The sequence below is a fragment of the Cajanus cajan genome, chromosome 7 (genome assembly GCF_000230855.2).
Source record: "Cajanus cajan strain Asha chromosome 7, NIPB_CcT2T_4, whole genome shotgun sequence".
Lineage (NCBI taxonomy): Eukaryota > Viridiplantae > Streptophyta > Magnoliopsida > Fabales > Fabaceae > Cajanus > Cajanus cajan.
This window is the reverse complement of record NC_138523.1, coordinates 14,242,251-14,258,168: the sequence shown is the minus strand read 5'-3', so window position 1 is coordinate 14,258,168 and position 15,918 is coordinate 14,242,251. Positions and strand designations below refer to the sequence as shown.

Below are 15,918 nucleotides of genomic sequence, written 5' to 3'. Positions count from 1 at the left end.
CGGATGAAGAAACCTTTAGACTTTCGACGTAGCACTACCGAACTGTCTTCTGGTTTGCCTTGACGGAGATGATCTTGCCGTCACTCCCTGGGAACTTCATGGTGAGATGTGAGGTACACACCACTGCTCTGAGTTGGTTAAGCGTCGGCCGTCCAATATTGATGTTGTAGGACGTGTTGGCCTCGACAAGGAGATATCGGACCATGATCCTCCTTGTGGCGGGAGAGGTTCCAAAGGTTGTCAACAGGTCCACATATCCCCGAGTGTGTACTCGCTCTCTTGCAAAACTGACTAGGGGCTCTGTGTGAGGTTGGATGAAAGAGTGAGGGATATCTAACCTGAGGAACATCGGCCAATACAGGACGTCAACCGAGCTCCCTTGGTCGATTAACGTCTTGTGGACCTCCCAATTGGCTACCTCCACGGCGATAACCATTAAATCTTCCTGGTTGAGGATGACGCCAACGTAGTCGTCGTTAGTGAAGGAGATCGGCGACGAGCTTTGATATGAGGCCGAGGTAGCGGAGTGGACATTGTTGATGCTGCGCAAATGTCGTTTTCGCGCCGAACTGCTGGAACCTCCCCCTACGAAGGGGGCTGACCCTGTTTCCTGGCTTACCTCGGCCTGCATTGCACCACCGGCGTTTTGTTGAGAGCCAGAGGGTTGGTCTGTGCAGGCTCCTGAACCACGACCTCTACCTCGCCCTCGTCCATTGTATCCTCCTCGGTGGCCTTGTTGCCGCTAGACGTATTACGCCAGATGTCCCGCCTGGATGAGTTCCTCAATGCGATCTCTGAGGGTGCGACATTCCTCAGTGGTGTGACCATGATTCCTGTGGTATCGACAGTGCTTGGATTTGTTTGTGTTGTTGGGGCTGTGTCCTGGTGGTGGCAGGGTGAGTAGGTTGCTGTTGCTGGCCTCCTCCAGGATATGTACACGGGGCGCATTTAGGGGGGTGTAGAAGTCATACCTCCCCCCTTTATTTACCCTAGTCGTCTTCTTGAACTGACTATCGTTGTTGACTTTCAACTTGTCCTTGTGACCGTTGTCAGGCTTCACTTGCGATTTTCTGCGAACCTGGTCATGAAAAACGGAGTGTTCCTCCATCTGTATGTACCTAGCAGCACGGGCACGGAGCTCGTCCATGTCGCGAGGAGCTTCACGACATAGGCTATCGACAAACGGTCCGGGCTTGAGTGCCATGAACATGGTGTGTAAGGCGACCTCGGGATTCAAATTTCGAACTTTCACCGAGATGCCAGCAAAGCGTTCCATGAACGTCCGTAGTGGTTCGTCGTCGCTCTGTCTGAGACTGGCCAGGGTAGCTGACGTTATGTGATGAGGTCGGCTCGTTGCATACTGCGCCGTGAACCGTCTGACCAGAGTGCCGAAGCTGTCAATCGACTCGGCAGGTAGCTGGGTATACCAGTTGAGTGCAGCCCCCTTGAGCGAGGTCGGAAAAACCCTACATAGAATAACGTTCTCATTAGTGTAAAGGTTTACCTGTGTAGTATACATGTCAATGTGCTCGTCTGGATCCGTCGTGCCGGCGTAACGGTCGATGTGGAGAGGCTTCCATCCGAAAGGGAGAGGTGTTTCCATGATGTCATCCACAAAAGGATGACGGCGAAAGGTCGCTTGATTTCCCGTGACGTGGGCAAGAGCATTGCTGACGTCATGGGCCGACCTGTTCGTCGGTGCATGGGACCGATGTGTGGCAGGCCTAGGAGTCGGTGCCCTAGTTGCTGCTGACGGTTGAGAAACTGAGTGCCCCTCTTCCTCGTTTAGGTTACTTGGTTGAGGGGGTTGATCAGAGGGACACCGAGGGAGCTGAGCACGAATACGCTAGGTCAGCTTCATTAGCGGTACGCATCGCCGCTAGATCAGTTTCGTGCTTGGGACGCATGCTTTGCAAATCGGCGGTGTGTTACTGCCGCATCTGCTCGACCTGTTCGATCAATCTTGTCAATGCTGCTTCGTTGTCCATGTTAGTTGCGTGATCTAGGTCGTCCGTTGCGCGTCTGCTATGGCTTCTGGTGAAAACCATAAGCGTGGCCGATAAGAGCTGTCTCGATCAGTCCCACGGTGGGCGCCAAATGTTCTTACCGGAGATCGGTCGTAGGGGACGATCTGTTGGGTAAGATCGGTGAGCCTCCTTCACTGGTACGTTTGATGCTCCAAGACGGGGGTGATACCTGCAAAAAAGACTCCGATGCTATAGTTAGTGTTTGTGGATGTATGAGTCTCGTATAAGTAGTGCACGTACCTGAGTATGAATTAGGGTTTTGTTGGGTCTTGGGCCTGAGATCAGTTATGACCTATTTGAATGCCGAGCTTACGTCGCCTAACTCGTGTCCGAAGTCACTTTGCACTGAGATACCGAGTTCGAGCTTGGCATGGTGGTACGGATAGTACACTATGCTCAAATGCATTTTCAACGAATTTAATTTGTACGACTTTATTCAGCATATTTTGATTGTAGTGAACCAATTTTATTTTTTTTTCACAGTTCGTTGTATAGGAAATTTAACTCGGCGTGAAAAGGTCCATATTGGGGTGGTGAAATTTGGATAAACATTGAGTTGAAAATTCTTACAGTGCTATGTCATTATTCGAAAGTGAATATGAATTGAATAGTTTTAGGAAAAAGGAATGAAAATATTCCACTTCATTCCTACCCTTTTGTGAATGTTGTAGAGAATAGGCCATATCATGACAAATCTACAATTATCTACAAAGAATTGAGAAACAATTTAATAAGGTATTTATTTGATTTTGCTTGGTATCATTATAATATTGTTCTCAAGATATTAGTTGGTTGTTAAAAAATAATTTCCATCCTACAACATAAATATAGTATGTAACTATAATTTGTTTGTTTTTCTTAATTTGAAGTGAGGGGAAGGAACTAAAAAAGTTAACTGATACTTAATTAATGAAAGTATTGAAAGATTTCTTAAAAAAAGAAGATCTTTGAAACTAAATTTTGAGTTGGAGAATCATTTATATGTAGAAAATATATTAGTATCCCACAATATCATTGATAGTAATTTCAAAAATTGATAATTTTCCCTTTATTTAATTATTTTTATAAATAAACTATTAGTTTACCTATAATAAAATATGATTTCAAGATAATAATTAATTAATTAATTAGTTTATTATATTTGATGAATAATTTGTTTTGACACAAGTAGCATAATAGAGATGTGAAGATTAAGCATAATAGAGTTGATTGAACAAACATTGATAATTCTTATGCAATGTCAAATAAATACAAAAACATGAAGTATCTTGATCTCATTAGTCATAATAATAATAATAACAATAATAATAATAATTAATTATCAATTTAATATTCATGCATGTTATCCACTCTATTAAAACACATTATGGAATAAATTATGTGAGATTTTGGGTTATGGTTCAATCCAATATTGTATTTTAGTGTATTATTAATAAAAATAAATGTTAAATAATTTAATAATTAATTTTTTTAATATAATTAACATAAATATTTAAATACAAATAAAATAAAATTCCAAATTTACAAAAATAAATTATTTAAAAAAAATTTAGATAAAAAATTTAATTTTGCTGTTGTAGTAGTCAGTTTAACACAAGGTGTAATACCCTCTATCTTGAATATATAAATAAATTCAAAACATTTAAAAAATTTTAATGCATATATAAAAATACTCTAAATTCATGCATAAATAGTCAAAGTGTAACATTAAATTTGGGGTAAAGAGTTTCACAAAACAAACTTTAAAACAAACTCCATAATGCGAAAACACAACACAAATTTTGTACTAAAAATTAAATAAGAATATCCTTAATCTAAGTCTTGATGTTACATATCTTATTAAAGTACTCCCAAAACAAGAATTATATATGTCTCGTCAACAGCATCATAGATCTTGATGAGTATTACCTACAAAAACATTCTTATAGTCAGAATATGGAAGCGTAAGAAGTGAAAAACTTTCTCATGACATGAAATAATAAAAGATAAATAGTCAAACACAATCCATACATTATTAATACAATAACATTAAGAAATATTTATCATTATCAAATAACTCATACATCACAATTACATAATTATTCATTCATAACACATTATCATTTATTACCATCCCACAATCACTCACTCATAACACATTGATCATAATAAGAATTTATGTACATGCAATATGAAATGTAATGGACACAAACTCTTGATTTGCATGCATATGCTACCAATCTCAAGATATGCATAATATATATTAAACGATTTGCTGATTTGTCGATTTACGTATTTATGATGCATATCATTGAAATTTGATTTAGAATATATGAGTTTTAAGTGAAATAAATAAATAATTATATATATATATATATATATATATATATATATATATATATATATATATATATATATATATATATATATATATATATATATATATAAAGAAGTGCAATGGTTCCACCCTATATGATTTCATTCAACACATAGCTTACATCTTTCAAGTATATTCACATGTTGTCTAATAAACCCTTTATATAAAGAGATGCAATGGTTCCACCCTATATGATTTCATTCAATCCATAGCCTACATCTTTCAAGTATATTCACATGTCATCTAATATCATTGAGCAAATATTTTAATAAATCAATTGAAGACCTACAGTGCGTAGAAATAATATTTCTAACAGAAACTCGTTATTATACTTAATTTCTTTCTTTTTTTTTATGTCCAACATGTGCGTGAAAATGGGTTATAGTAATCAGCATGCATTATTGGTATGATTTTTTTTAACTCTTTGTATAATGTTAAGCATCTATATATAATTAACGACAATTACTCGTGGGTTCAAACTATGCAAACTTGTTCATGATGAGTTAGGAAAACTATACCCGCCTTCTAATTAATTAGTATTTTATATAGGATAATTACATATTTTATTTTAACACACAAAATTATATGATAATTAAAATCCATAATAAATAAATACGTTTGATTATATAAATTATATTTTAATTTTTAATAAACAATTTTAAATTATAATATAAGCTTATTTTTAATTGTTGGTAATTGTTTTAGAATAATTATTGAATTTCAATTTAATATTAAATGATTAAGAGATTTTTTAATTTATTTAAACTATTTAAATAAAAGAATGAATTGCTTACTTTAATTTATGATATAAGTAGTATAGGAGTTGCGATATATATCAAATCAATAGCAAAGTAGTACTTTCTTATTCTTACCCTCTGGACTATGATACATTAGATTGGCACATGGCATTCAATACAAGCAACCTACTTTCAACTGTACAAATATTGCACACATGTGCATGCATGGCATCGGGTATATAAAAAACGACCGAATCCAGTGATAATCTAAAGCTAATAGTTGGTGACTTAAAACATACAATGAATCTATATTGGCACCTTATGTCTCACTATTCATAAACTGTGGCTACAGCCAAATAGACGCAGCTCCAATGTCAAACTTTACCTTAAAAAGCCAGGAAACCCGCGTGGAATTTAATGTAAAGCATCGTGAGGTTGACTCTGCTGGCTCTGTAAGAATGGCCTCCAACTCTGAAAGTAATTAAATAAGAACCACATGGATTCTTGGCTGATCTTTCGGGTTTAGTGAAGAACATATGCCATTCATATATAATAAAGAATGAGAGTTTATGGTCCAACACCAGATCCAGAAAACAAAAGAAAAAACCAATTGCCACATTTTATCAAACCATCAAGTTATTAAACACTTACAATCAAAGGATTTTTTATTTTATTTTATTTTATTTTTTTATTTTTTTTATAGAAATTTGGCAAGAGCATAGATTATATGAGTAACAAAAGAAGTATAGTGACACAAAAGAAAGATATGTACTTAAAAAAATTATACGGTCATACAGTTATGTACGATAAATTTATCCATAATAATCGATCTAAAAGACTAACAAAGTTGATTTTTAATTGGTTAAGAATCTAAAATCTTTAATTTCAACTCTATATATATATATATATATATATATATATATATATATATATATATATATTAATTCGACTCATAATATATACTACCTCTAATTTATCAAAATTAAAAAAAATAGTTAATTGAGTTGATAACAATATATTTATCTTGGTTATATTTTTCTTTTTCTTTTAAAATTACCTTTATACTATTTGTGTTTCTTAATTAACATTCATATATATATATCTTCTAATAATTAATACTCATATTTTTCTTAATCAATTAAATTTCATTTTTTTAAGAATTTATAATTAATGTATTTTTCCAAATTAAGAGAATACACTTTAATTAGTGATATTTTAGTCAAAAACATAATTAATATGTGCGACAACATGAATTAGATATTATATAAAAGAATAAATAATTGATCTAAATTGGGTGTCATAAATAGAAATGGGGTAATATATATATATATATATATATATATATATATATATATATATATATATATATATATATATATATATATATATATATATATAGACACACACATGTACACAGAGAAGGGATCCACTTACATCAATAATAAGTTTACTTAAACTTACTTTATTTAATAACTTATATTCTACATCATATTTTAATAATCTAACCATTGAATTCATAGATCAAGTCTACAATTTTTAAAAAATTTTGAAGACTATTTGATACTTCTTTTTCATTAATTCAAATTTTGAAGACTATTTGATACTTCATTTAATTGGATTGAATTGGTTTTTGGTTTGAATTAGATCGGTTCATTGGTTTATCACTAAATAATAAAAGATAAAAAAAAATAAAAATAAAATCACATTATACAACTTATAAGATATATTATTATGTCATCAATTGATAAAACATAATATTATAAACATGTTTGTCAAAATTATGAACTATAAACTATTACTTATAATATTATGAATTACAAATTTAAAAAGTAATAAATATCATTTGTCATTTGATATTGAACTGGCTAGTTTATTGAAAGCATTTTCAAAGTATTTTTTTGATAAGTTGTTGAGGTAAAGGAATCTCAGATATTGAATGGATCACTTTATCACTTCATAAGTAGTAGTATTGTATGGATATGAGTTGTGACACTCTAATGAACCTAAAAGTTGAAAACTCTTTAATGAGTAAATTGCCTCCTGATTGAGAAGTTGTTTTAAATTGTCTCTTCTAGATTTTTAATTTAAAAAGTATGGTGGAAGGCAAACAATACTTGTCATAAGTGGTTAACGTGTAAAATATGAAGTCAGGGACTAAAATTTCTAATTGAGTACAAAAAAGGTGTGCATCATTTAAAAGATAATTGAGGACCTAATTCCATATAAACTTAGTTATGCATGATAAGGTCATGGTAGGCTTATACCCAAATTGTTCTATTCCTGATAATAGTATTGGGCTTTTTTAGTGCAAATGGCAAAACCTGAGAAACTAATTTTGGTCACCATGTCCGTCGATGTTTTCTTGTTTTCATACTAGTCATTAATTGTAGTTTTTATACTAGCCATTGTGATTTGAAATATTCAAGCCACTTAGACTATTCACTCAATTGTAGGAGATCTCTATAAGTTGATGTGTAATGACGCATTAGTTGTTCAATTGTTTATGTTACTCTATTGGTTTAGTTGTTTAGTTATTTAAGTTGTTTTCAGTTGCTTAGTTGGTAAATTTTTTGCTATGTTTTAGAGATATACAACTAACTTGTTGTTTAAGTTGTATATGTTGCTCCAAAGGGTAAAAAGTGCTCCATGACAAGTTTTCAAGGGGATATCGTTTGATCTGAGGTGTTGATCCTTAAAACTTAAGTCCATAGGGTCTATTAGAGCTCTAGAGATCTAAAGCAAAAAATGAGGTAGAAAATGCAAAAATTGGATGTTTGGTAATATGGCAATCCTTTTCTTAAAAACATTAGGCATAGGGTGATGTTATGTACAATTATGCTTGTATTAGGCATAGTTATGCTAACTTGTTTGATTAGTTAAGCATGACCATGCTTTTTTATGTTTCATAACCTCAAGAATTAAGCACAATCGTGCTTAATTCAACATGGTCATGTTGCCTTTTTTACTAGTAGTGGCCTTTTCATCATCTAGCACGATCGTGCTTAAGTTAGCATGGTTGTGATTCTAACTTGGAGACACATTGTGGACTTAGTATTGGGCTTTTCTTATGAGTTGGAGTTTTCCCTATCTTGCATACATACACCTCAAATATCATACCTTTTGGGGTAACCTATAATGCATTTGCAACATTTTTCATCTCATTGTCTTACCTTGTGTGGTTCATTTATTTTCTATTTCTTTCTCCTTTTTTTTTTTTTTTTTTATCTTAGTGCCTTTTCCCCATTTTTATTATTTTTTTCTCTATCCTTTTTATGCATTTTTTATTTTTATTATTTATTTTTGGGAAAGGCGTGTACACCAAGTGTATTTTTTTCAAAATTTATTTTCTAAGAGCTTCACCACCTATTGTTTGAAGAGGTACGTCATTCTTGCATTATGGTGTTACCTTTGAAGTAATAAAACAATAAGGGTAAGTGAGTAATATTAGAAAAGGTACTTCTTTCATGCATTTCAACTCAAGGCTCGCTTTAACATGTTATGTAATTTTCTATACGACTCACTCCAACACTTTTGAGGTCATTGTGGCTGCTAACTAAGCATAACCTAAACACAATTCATAATATTATGGTACGTTCACATCACATTTAGCAATATGAACACAACCAATGTGTTCTAGTCTCCCAATGGAAATGTTGAGTATATCATCCCGTTCATGGGCTACAAATGATGCATGTAATGTATGCTTAACTAGAGAAACTTGCAATATAATAAATGAGAAATTTGTGAGACCTTTTTTTTTGTTACAATAACACATGTAAGACTCATAAATAGGTGGATATACGGATTGGTCCAGCTCGTATAAGGCTCAACCTACCAAACTCGCATTTAAAATGGACTGGATAAGCCTGGTCTATGAAATAAATGACCCAAAAATATTTTGGCCCACGTCTGGCTTGCGAAACCTTAGGAAAAATGGGTTGATCTACGACCCAATGAAAATTTGGATTTTTTTTCAACTAAACAAAACTCTATCAAATTCAAGTGAGTTATTTTTTTTCTTTCCTTTTTTAAGTTGTTGAAACATGGGAAAGGAAAATAATACTTAAGAAAAGGAATATAAATATATTTGTAAATAACATCAATCATTTTAAATAAAAATTTAAAGACTTAACATGTCATGCATTCTAACAAAAACACCAAACTCTTAATGTCTTAAAAATATAAAAGTCCAAATAACTAACTAAACATCAAAGTCTTAAATATTAATGTCTTAAAATTTTAAAAGTCAAAATACATCAATCAAGTATATATCAACATCTTAAAAACGAACATTATTAATTAAGTCTTAGTGTTAAATGAGCTAGCCCACGAGCTTTGCGGGTTAAGCCTATGAAGTCTAGGGGCTTAATAGAATAGGGCAAAAAATGCATTTTGATCATACAAATTTTTAAAAAAATGAATTTGAGGACTAAATGGATCGATCCTTAAACATTGACCATATACCAACCCCTACTCTTAGATGGATCAACCATGTTTTGTTTACACACAAAAGAAATTGCATTATTCAATATTAACATACATAATAAACAAAAAAAATACATATCAATATGAACATTAAATAAAAATCATGAAAAAAAAAGTTAAACATAACATGTGGAGAAAGGATAGATATCAGAATGGGGGTTGAATAGTGTCACTCAAAAACTCACATTTTTTTTGCAAAACAATGAAGTAATAAAGTTATAGTAAGGAGTGTAGACGAAGAGGTAGACAAAATGAACACAAGTTATTTTTAATCTGGTTCATTTCAATCACTAAGACTACGTCCAGTTCTTGATCCTATCAAATTAATTTCCACTATGTTATCAAGATACAAGTATTCTTTACAAAGCCACTTCTAACTCGATCCTAAGTGTTCTTTGACTTGCCTCTTCAAACAATCCCCCAAGTATTCTTTTTACACAAAGCCTTTCTAGTCTTTAAACGCTGAGTATTCTTTTACAAACATGTCTCTCACAGCTCAAACACAATAACTCAAAGTTACATAGGTTTACAAAGTTGGTTCATCTTCCTTTCAAGATGTGATACAACCAATGATGCTCAAAGTTATTTGCAAAAAGATTGAGGAACTAATATTTCTTTGTATGTGTGTTTTTTTTCTTTATATCTTTGTATCTCTATATATCATTGTCTCTGTTATCTGAATTTTTTAGCTTTCTTATATAGGTACTTCAAAGGAGATTATCATCGCAAATTCTTGAATTTATCTCTCATGGCTTGCTTCGTCTGTCTTTATGTTTTGCTTCTTGAGAAAAGAAGTGTTCATCAGTGTAATAAATTCTTGCAATAAATTCTTTCATCAAATTGTCACTTCTTATTTGATCAAAGAAGCTACTTATCACCTTTTAGGTACCAAGTGGGTAGAACCATGGGTGTGTCAAGTTGATACGGTGTTGAAATAGCTTTAACTACAACTATTTTGTATTTGCAGGACCTGCTTGTCCTTTTCATGAAAAAAAATATCTTTTTTTTCTTTTTTGTAAAGTGTAGGTACCAAGGAAGCATTTTTGAATTTGATATGTTAAGGAAACATTCAAACACAATCACTTTCATTTATAGAGATCATTAATGATAAAGATTAAATGCATATCTCTCTTTATAGATAAAGTTTTGTCTAAGTTAGCAAAGGTAACAAGATCTTCTTAATACAACTTTCATCTTATTTGAGAATTTGTCTTATTGAAGAGTTGTGTCTAAGTGAAAAGTTGTATCTTATCAAAAAAATTCATCTTAGTCATTTTGAAAATGTTTATATTGATCGAAAACCTATTTATTTGTTAACAAGAAAACTTTAACACTAGAGGGATCTAAGATAGTCTATTGACCTAACATGATATTTTGTAATGTGATTTGTAACTTCCTTGACACACTAGAATTAGAAAGATCTAGATGTTATACATGTGTGACAATTAGAGATGACTAAAATAAATTAATTAGTAGTACTTATACCAACAAGATGCATCAATTTTCCGGTATCTCATCACTTAAGAACTTCATATTTAAGTGTGGTTGATCTTGAGAAATTTAGGGATGGTGACCTTCTGGTAAGTTTTCCTAAAAAGTGTGCAAGTAAGGACAAAGTCCACTGAAAAGTCTTGTGTTGATTTGTGGAGACAGTCTTTGATCATAAAGGTGATTGAGCATCATAGAATAAGCTACCAACAAAGGATTGTGTAAAGTGTCATCGTGTGGAATGTCATGGGATGGAATTATTGAGACGTCAAATTTAAGGGGTGTTACAAATTTTATTAGAGTCAGATTTTCTCTCCTAATACAGTGCGGTTTGTGGACAAACCAAGCGAAAGATGGTGGGCTTATAACATTCCTAACACACTAAATTTAGAGGGATCTAGAGGTTGTGCATGTTGGAGAATGTACAATTGAGGATGACTTAAAAACATTAATTGGTACTACCTATACTAACACGATGCATATACTTTTAGGTAGTTCATCACTTAAAAACTCCATAGTTGAGTGTATTTAACTTGGAGTGATTATGGGATGGGTGACCTTTTGGGAGTTTTTCCCAAAAAGTATGCGAGTGAGGATAAAATTTGCTAAAAATTATTGTGTTGATTTGTGAAGTCGGACATTGATCCTAAACACAGTTGGACATATGAGAAAGGGTTACTCATAAATGGTTCTAACCGGTGAAGGGTTCTAACCAATCAAGAGTTGCGTGATGTCACCATGTATGTAACACCCCAAGTTTTCTAAAATTACTAAAAAGATGTTTTAATTAATTAAATGACTTTTAGAAAATATTTTAGAGGCTTTTAATAATTATAAATGTTTTTAATAAATGTTTGCAAATTTTTTTTGCATAATATTTATTAGAGAAATATATGTTTTTATGGTACTTGATTAGAATAAGTATTTGGAGAAAAATATGTATTCTTATTATAATTATTTTATGTAATTTATTTTAATTATATTTTTATTGGGAAAATATATCAATTTTATATATTAGTTATAAGTTTTAATATTTGAAGAAAGGGAAATGTGACTATGGTTAAAGTGTTTTACTAAAGGTTAAACGTGGGTAAGGAAGTTCTTAAAGAGAGGTTTTAAGAGTGAGGAATCAATTTACGTTTGATGCTTCTTAATTTCTCTTTACACTTCGTGCTTTAAAGAATAGGGAGTCGAACCAAAGATCATTGGAGATCACTCTGAAGATTCATCCCCTTCATCTAGCCTTCACCGAGGTAAAGAGAGCGTGAGTAATCTCACTCTGGGTGTGAGGCATATCTAGGTAATGTGATTGACCCCTAATCTCTTCTTTGTTGCGTGTTTCTATCCCAAATTATGTTTACCTTGTATTTCTATCTTCCATGTGATTCTTTAGTGCTCTGATTGATATTGTTAACATGTGTAAACATTTAATTTCGTGTTTTAGACTAATCTTGTGAATCTTGGAATGCTTGTGGTTCCTATGGGAACCCTAAGGGAGTGCATTTTAGTGTTTGTAAGAGAAAATGATATGAGCATGTGAATATATGTAATTGATGGGTTAATGAAGTGATTTTAGGCATTTAATCTATATTTCTATTGATTGATGGTCAATTTTGATGAATTTTAATGATGTGATGAGTTACGAGGTCCAAAGAATCAAGGTTTGCATCTATAAGATTTTGTCACGACTGATTGGTCAATCACGGGTGTGGATGATAGGTCACAAGTGTGACCGGTATCATGGGCATGATCAATGAGTCATGGTTGTGATGCATTCTGATCTTGACCCCTCTTTGGATGAAATCTAAGATTTAGTAATGATAAAGAAGTAATTGAGTTGATGTTCAATAATTATAGTGGTGATTAATGTTCTTATAATCATTATAATTTAGGTGTTTTAGTAGTGTGGCTTAGGATCATGATTCATAATGTTAGTAAGGATGACTTTACCCTTGAGGTGCTTGATCTTAGGAATGATTTGAGGTACCATATCAATGTTAAGAAGGGAAAATTATAGGAGAAAATAATTGTAAATAAGTGATGGTATAAGTTAATTGCCAATGACTTTAGGTGTTTTGGTGATGGTTATGCCTAAAGAGTTAATGTATAATATCAATAATACTTGTTGAGTTATTAATGTAAATGTTTAGTTTGATGATGATCTCTTAGTGACTATGATTGAGGTATTAATATATGATTAGATGATTTCATAATATTTTTATCTTGAAGTGTATCGGAAGATGTTGTGTAATTGATATATTTGGACTAGGAACATGTGTAATCATTGTACTAATTAATATTGATAACTAGTTGTGGTATGTGAGTATATTATTCACACAATTGTGAGCTATGTAAATCTTGTGAGGGTCATATAATGAGAAGTCTAAATGAGGCTTAGTCATGATGTGATTATGAATTGAAAAGAGAATTGATATACAAATGTGAATATTTATTGTTGTAATATGATAGTGCATTAAGTCCTACTTGACATGTATCATCTACATATTTGTTTTGGAAGAGTACAATATGAAATACACCGTCAGGGAAAACTCCCTTGTGTAAAAGCTTGGGGATTAGTCCTTGGGACAATCGTGTCTGGGAAACCGTAATTTCGTCCATTGTGAACATGGGGTGGAACTTTTGCAACTCCACTGTCTTGACTAGATCCTAGTTGTATTTCCTCCTAGTGTAGAGTGCAATGAAGGTGTGACCTGACATGAACTCCTAGGCTACTCTATGTATTGTGTTATGGTCATACACAACGTAATTTTGACTAGTGCCACATGCATATGATCAATTGTAGTTTATGTTCATTGCATAGTGCATGTGAATGAATGTATATGTTGACTTGTGATGATTATGAGAACTTATGTTGTATTATTAATTGGATTGCATCTTGTTATGTTTTGTACAATTGTAACAACGTTTTATTGCTACTATGACTATATTCTTTGTATTATTGTTTGTGTTTCGCTATCCAGCTATATTCTACGATGTGAGCCACAGTGAGATGTTTCTTACTCTCCTTGTCTTGTGTTGCTCCTATATATTGTATGTTGTTGTAGGTGGTTTACATCATGATGTTGAAGATGTTGGTGATGAGGCCTAGTCCTTGTGGTTGGATTTATGCTTTAATAGGATGTGACATAAGCTTACTTTTCTCTTCTTATGTTTTAGGATAGTTGTTATCTCCTTTGTTCTACCATCAATTAGATTTAAAATTGGTTTTGTTTTAGTTAAAATATGATATTCTCTATGTTGAACACAACGAATTTTCATTTATGTTAGACTTCTTAATTCAATTTTATTTCTTTCAAGTATTATAGTATGTAGGGTAGGGGTGTCACAATGTGAACTACTGTGAAGTGAATTTGCTGAGACATCAAATTTAATGGGTGTTACATGATCAAGTAGGAATATATTATCATAGTCATTCATGATGGTTATCATGAGTGACATGTACATCTCCCACTTCATTTTCCACATTAAATGTAGGCACGTGCATTAAGAAATGAGTCTCATAAATATCAACAGTTGATTATTTATTTTAATGACTACCAGACATGTATTTCCTCAGAGAACCATTGACCACACTTTGTTAGGGGATCAGTGACAAGAACACTCTTGCTTTGCTTGGAATGTCATGATGAAATTCGCTTCCTTATATAACCTTACCTTGTCAAGGTCCACCTACATAAATTTGAGTCTATCAGTTTTGATATCATTGTTACTGTAATGCCTAGTCGTATTAATATTAGTCCCAATAATATACGTATATATATATATATATATATATATATATAATATTTACAGATAGAAAGCACATGTTTAGTAGTAATATTATACATAATAACGTATTAGTAATATTTACCACTACGTGCGTAGTTACTTACTTTTACATATATATTACATTTTATTAAAAATATTTACAATACGTGCCTATTTACATAGTTTCTTTTTCTACTTCTATTATAATATTTACATGGGTGGTTGAAACAAATTTACAATTAGATTCACATGGTTAGCAGGCGGTAAAAAGAAAGTGACTATTATTGGGCCGTCGATCACGGTAGGGACTTCTTGGTTTGGAGAGAAGGTAAAACTCGACACCGCCACTCCATTAAATGTGACTGCGTTTGCTACCGCATCTACATTCCATGTAGTTCCAGAAAATACTACAGATATCACTGAGGGAAAAGGTCCTGGAATGTGGGGCGCATCCATCTATATATATATATATGTATTTTTTTTTATTTATAAATTAATACAAATTTTAAACAAGACATATAAGGAGTGAGAACAATTTTCAAAGAAATATTTATAATCACAGAGCATGCGTAACAATAGTTAATATTAGAAAATATATATAAAAATTTGAATTACACTTGCAGTGACTAGTCAGGATAAATGAGCATTACAATATCAACCAACAAAAGAATTTTTAATCTTAACTCCTTACTCATTTAAATCCCCAAGGTCAAACCTCCAGCTACAAATAATTCAAATTTTATCTTCTATGGCCATAGAATAATATTTATCTTTAAAACGAGTCAAAGACATTTTAACAAACTTATATTATAATTAATCATAAAAAAAATCACGCTAAATAAATTTGAGAATTTATCATTATTTAAGTTTTAATTAAATAACATATATGTAAATAAAATATATTAAGAGCTCCAATTAATTAAATGACAATGATAATCATTATAAAATAATTAAACAATATAAAATACGAACATATTAATAATTATTATGGATAAAAATAATCATAGATTAAACAAATAAATGAGGTTAGGGACGCCTCACTAAATAAATATATAAA

The 15,918-nt window shown here is 32.0% G+C and overlaps 1 long non-coding RNA gene across 1 annotated transcript; it reads left to right on the top strand.

Moving 5' to 3' along the window:
* Positions 1-11,817: 11,817 nt before the first annotated feature.
* Positions 11,818-14,395, top strand: LOC145950118 (uncharacterized). Its single transcript, XR_014428219.1, has 2 exons — positions 11,818-12,393; positions 14,159-14,395. It is a non-coding gene; the product is annotated as an uncharacterized LOC145950118 (long non-coding RNA).
* The last annotated feature ends 1,523 nt before the right edge of the window (positions 14,396-15,918 follow it).